The sequence below is a fragment of the Erinaceus europaeus genome, chromosome 2 (genome assembly GCF_950295315.1).
Source record: "Erinaceus europaeus chromosome 2, mEriEur2.1, whole genome shotgun sequence".
Lineage (NCBI taxonomy): Eukaryota > Metazoa > Chordata > Mammalia > Eulipotyphla > Erinaceidae > Erinaceus > Erinaceus europaeus.
The window spans coordinates 193,364,470-193,370,469 of NC_080163.1; positions in this window are offsets into that span (position 1 = coordinate 193,364,470).

Sequence of the window (6,000 nt, forward strand, 5' to 3'; positions counted from 1 at the left end):
TCATCAGGACTTGTACACCCTCACCTTTTTTTTCTTTTAACAGAGATAGAGGAACAGCCAGAGTGAAAGAAATCACAGCACCAACACTTTCTTCAGTGCCCTAGGGGCCAGGCTCGAGTCCACCTAGTGTACATGGCAAAGCAGTGTACTTTCCAAGTGAGCTATTTCACAGGCTGGACTTGCAGCCATTAAAATATGAGAAGCACTATCTTTTGTCTCATACCTTTAACCACCATTTTTCATGTTGGTTTGTTGCCCCCAAGGTTATCCCTGGGGCTCTATGCCAGCACTGTGTATACACTGCTGCTGGCAGCCATTTTTTCCACTTCTTTTCTCCATTTTTTAAAAATATTTATTTATTCCCTTTTGTTGCCCATGTTTTATTGTTGTAGTTATTACTGTTGTTGCTGATTTTTTCCCATTTTTATTTATTTACTTAAAAAAGGAGACATTAACAAAACCATAGGACAAGAGGGGTACAACTCCACACAATTCCCACCACCAGATCTCCGTCTTCCATCCCCTCCCCTGATAGCTTTCCTATTCTTTATCTCTCTGGGAGTATGGACCCTCTCTGTCTTCCCCTCCTCTCTCGATTCCTCTCTGTCCTATCCAACAACAATGACAGCAATAACAACAAAAACAATGATAAACAACAAGGGCAACAAAAGGGAAAAAATTAAAAAATAAAAAAAAAAGCCCTTCTGTGGGCTTCTTCAGGGCCTCAGTATGACCTGGCAATGGTAGGGGCTGTCCCACTCTCTGTTGGGAGGCTGGGTCATCCTACCATGCCACCTGAGGAAGACTGGTTCAGAGTTGAGTGCAGCCTAGCATGTCCACAGCTGTGACTGTGGACTGTGCACTCAGTCTGACAGGGACTCAGAGGTTGTACAGGCTCCTGCTAAATATGAAATATGGGATAGATAGTTGTGATAAACAGTTAATTAAATATATATATATATATTTTTTTCTTCACTTTTGTGAGCAACTGTCTGCCCTAATCCTTCTTCCTAGCTTCACTCTCAAGTCTGACACCATCTTTCCAGACAATATTTCTGGCTCATGCCTATGTTAGCTATCAAGTTCAACCAAAGATTATTAATACATAGGGTCCTAGGAACACACCTAAAATAGACTTCCTAGCTTCTTTCCACCCTAAGTTCCCTAATATTAGAGGTCTATTAGAGGCGGCCCATATCTGCTCTATTCCTACTTTAAGGTTCCCATTTATTAAATATCTTGTCCTGCTTTCCATCTTACTGACTTTCAGTCACCAAGTTCCAGACGCTATTATGATGCCATTCTGACTTCCATGGACAGATGACCTCACCAATATGTCCTGGAACCCCACCTCTCCAGAGCCCTGCCCAGTAGGGAAAGATAGAAATAGGCTTGGGGTATGGATCAACCTGCCAATGTCTGTTTCCAGCAGAGAAGCAATTACAGAAGCCAGACGTCCCACTTTCTGCACCCTTAAAATAATTTTGGCCCATATACCCAGAGGGATAAACAATAGGGAAGTTTCCAATGGAGGGGATGGGACACAGAACTCTCGTGGGAACTATATAGAATTACACCCCTATTGTAATTATGTCCCTTACAGTCTTGTAAATCAATATCAAATCATTAATAAAAAATAAAACATTAGGGGGCTGGGCAGTAGTGCAGCTGGTTAAGTGCACATGATACAAAGCGCAACGGCCGGCATAAGGATCCTGGTTCAAGCCCCCAGCTCCCTACCTGCAGGGGGGTCACTTCACAGGCAGTGAATCAGGTCTGTGGGTGTTTACCTTTCCTCCTCTCTGTCTTCCCCTCCTGTCTCGATTTCTCTCTATCCTATCCAACAACAACAACAGCTATTACAACAATAACAACTATAACAAGGACAACAGCAAGGGCAACAAAATGGGAAAAAATGTTCTTCAGGAGCAGTGGATTCATAGTGCAGGCACCAAGCCCCAGCAACAACCCTAGAGGCAAAAAAAAAAAAAGTGTTTTGAAAAAATAAAACATAGAAAAAAGAAGTAAAGGGAGATAGGTGGGGAAGATAGCATAATGGTTATGTAAATAGCTCTCCTGCTTGAGGCTCCTAGAACTTAGGTTCAATCTACACACCACCATGTGCCAGAGCTGAGCAGTGTTCTAGGATGAGAGGGAGAGGGAGAGGGAAAGGAAAGGGAGAAAGAGAGAGACAGAGACAGGAAGGGGAAATAAGCATGGGGAGAGGAGAGACAGATGGCAGGAAAGGAATGTGTGCCCTTTCCCTCTGCCAGCGCCTCAGACTCAGTCCCTGGGGAGTGTCTCTGTTGAGTCACCAGAAGCGGCCCTATCTGCCCATTAGTAGAAAACTGAGTTTTAAGGGTTGAATGCTCAGTGTTTCTAAGTACTGGTGATGAACATTTAACCAGGTGGTGAGCGATCTAGGCCCTAGTCCCTCCAAATACACTACTATGGTTATGTTATGCTTTTGCTTGTAAAATAATTCTGATCCAGTGAAGTGGGGGAAATAAATGAAAGGGAAAGTCAGTGCAATTCCACTCTCTTCACCACTCCATCTAATCTTCAGAAAATTTTAAATGGGGGGCAGTGGTGAGGCTGTTAAGTACACATTATAAAACAAGAATCTGGGTTCAATCCCCTGTCCCTGCAGGTGAAAGCTTCCCAAGAGGTGGAGGTAGTGCTACAGGTATCTCTCTTATTCTCCCCCTCTTCATTAAAAGTCTTACAGAAAATGTAAACTGAAGCTTATTCATTCAAATTTTTTTTCCTCCAGGTTTATTGCTGGGCTCGGTGCCTGCACCATGAATCCACCACTCCTGGAGGCCATTTTTTCCCCCTTTTTGTTGCCCTTGTTGTTGTAGCCTCGTTGTGGTTATTATTATTGCCATTGTTGATGTTCGTTGTTGGATAGGACAGAGAGAAATGGAGAGAGGAGGGGAAGACAGAGAGGGGGAGAGAAAGATAGACACCTGCAGACCCACCTCACCGCCTGTGAAGCGACTCCCCTGCAGGTGAGGAGCCAGGGGCTCCAACCGGGATCCTTACACCAGTCCTTGCGCTTTGCGCCATGTGCGCTTAACCCACTGTGCCACCGCCCGAACCCCTATTCATTCAATTTTTAAAAACTACCTCTATCCAAAATCATTAAAAAGAGCACACTCACCATGGCTATTTCAGTCTTCCTTCAAATAAACAAGTATCACCCGAGGTCATTATAAAATATAACATGAACAGCTCTTTCATGAAAAAAGATCCCTTTAGTTGGAGGACTGCATGCATTTGGAAAACATATGTAGCATCTGCCAGAATAGCATGGGGAGATATGGTTATTTACACACAGGCCCTGTTTTAAAAAATTTATTTTCCCTTTTGTTGCTCTGTTTTTTTATTGTTGTTGGAGTTATTGATGTTGTCATTGTTAGATAGGACAGAGAGAAATGGAGAGAGGAGGGGAAGACAGAGGGGGAGAGAAAGACAGACACCTGCAAACCTGCTTCACTGTCTGTGAAGTGACTCCCCTGCAGGTGGGGAGCTGGAGGCTCGAACCGGGATCCTTAAGCAGGGCCTTGCACTTTGCGCAAGGAATTTACAAATAGACTCCACAGGAAGTCTGCCAATTAAATCTCAAAGCTAACCCATTTAATTCTGCAGTAGCTACATTCAGGAATCATCGTTTTACTCTATGAATAGACAAGTTACAGAAACACATGCAATGAAGATTGAAAATAATAAACATTCTTACTACTCAATTTTTACTGGTGTTGACTGTTCCTGCTGTAAATTTTTTTTTAAGATAGGACAGAGAGAAATGGAGAGATATGGGGAAGACAGAGAGGGAGAGAGAAGAGAGACAACTGCAGACGTGCTACACCGCCTGTGAAGCGATTCCCCTGCAGGTGGGGAGCCAGAAGCTTGAATGGGGATCCCTGTGCTTCCTGCTGTAAATGTTGAAGAAATCAGTACATGTATGCCTTCTTCTAAATCCTCGTCTGTCAGATTTTTACAACATTTGCTTCTTACACTGCCAAAGTTTGTAAAATATACATTCTATTATATCATCTTAACTGTCACATTTTTAAAAAAATTATTTATTTATTCTCTTTTGCTGTCCTTGTTGCTTTATTGTCATTATTACTGTTGTCTGCATTTTTGGATAGGACAGAGAGAAATGGAGAGAGGAGGGGAAGATAGAGAGGAGGAGAGAAAGATAGACCCCTGCAGACCTACTTCACTGCTTGTGAAGCGACTCCCCTGCAGGTGAAGAGCCAGGGGCTTGAACCGGGATCCTTCCACTGGTCCTTGCGCTTTGCACCCCGTGCGCTTAAGCCGCTGCGCTACCACCAGACTCCCTAACTGTCACATTTTTATAATCTTAGTCCTGTACTTGAATTGATCAAATAATACTCACTATTGTTTCTCCACTGTTATTTTCAATTTCTGCTTTTTTCCAGTGTTATTTATTATATTCCTTTTTTATTAGTGATTTAATATTGATTTACAAAATAATAAGATAACAGGGGTTTTAGTCCACACCTTACCCACCAACAGAGTTCTGTGTCCCCTGTTCCTCCATTGGAAACTGCAGCAGTTCCCTCAAGGTCACAGACATGGGTTGACTATTATATATATTCATCCACATTTGTCTATGGTCCTGCCTTCTCTTCCTTTAATATCTTTTGATTAGGTTATATTTGTGATTCTCATTTTCTTAAGACTGTCAGTGGTGTTTGGACCTGAAGGATGCCTTGTCTGGGTTAAATTATAGGGTTCACTCTCTTTCCCCTAACACTCCTAGCTACTGCATGAACATCCTCCATTGGCAAATCTGATGCCAAATCCACAATTGACTTCCTCCTCCTATCCAGATGACCCCTCATCTCCCTTTACCTTTCAATTTTACTAAAGGGACAAGAAACAGCTTAGCGTAATTTTCTTATTTCAAAAGTGATACTCATATTTTGTTCTTTTTTTTACTTTAGATGCACTATTTATTAATCACTGTTTTGGCTTTCCCCCTTCAAGATTGTTATCATTTCTATTTTACAAAAAATAAACAGGAGGCATCAGAGAGGTAAAATAATTTGCTGATGATCACAAGAGCAATAAGGAACCATAGAATTTAATTTTTGGTGTTTTTAGACCCTGAATTTTACTGCTTTACAAAGTTATAACATAGAGTAAATTTCTTATTACTGACAGTTGGATGTAAACAAAGAACTTTAAGCCCTTTCACTATAAACCCATTGCCCCCAAACATTTTGTTCTTGAACAGTGTTGGTGGCTTATTCACTGAGAATTACCAAATGTCTAAGAGTAGTAAGGAACTAACTAACTGTTTGTACAGTAGCGTTTAGATTCAGAACTACCATTTTAGATGCTGTCTGCAGAACAGAATGGAAATGAGAACACTAGGAATGGATGATTGTGGGAGCTCTGTCTCTCAAGTACAATTCCAATATACTGTTCCTCACATAGTCCTCACATGGTCCACTAGCTACAGCAATTTGAGGTAAGGAAGCCAGAGAGGAGTTAGTAATAGGAAATAACAGAAAATACTGTGTGTAAAGGCTTCTCCATGAGAAGCTGCCAACTGATTCAATAGTGAAAATAACTGATCTGGTAAAACGGCCTTGAAGAGAAGTAACTTGAGTTGTGACTGCCCATACACGTTTTCTGACACACAATTACTCTCATTGATGCACATAAAAAAATGGGGCACAAGCCCCAGAAAAAACTATTTGAATGGAGAGAACATAAAGAGTGCTGATGGAGGAGGTGGGGGCGGTGAGGTGCTGGCGCTCCTGGTTAAGCGCACACATTACAGTGCTCAAGGACCTGGGTTCAAGCCCCAGGATCCCACCTGCAATGGGGGCGGCTTTAAGAGTGGTGCAGTAGTTGTTGGTGTCTCTGTCCCTCTCACTCTATCTCCACCCACCCTTTCAATTTCTGTCTTTATTCAAAAATTAATTAATTAAAAATTTAAAAGGACAGATAAAGTAA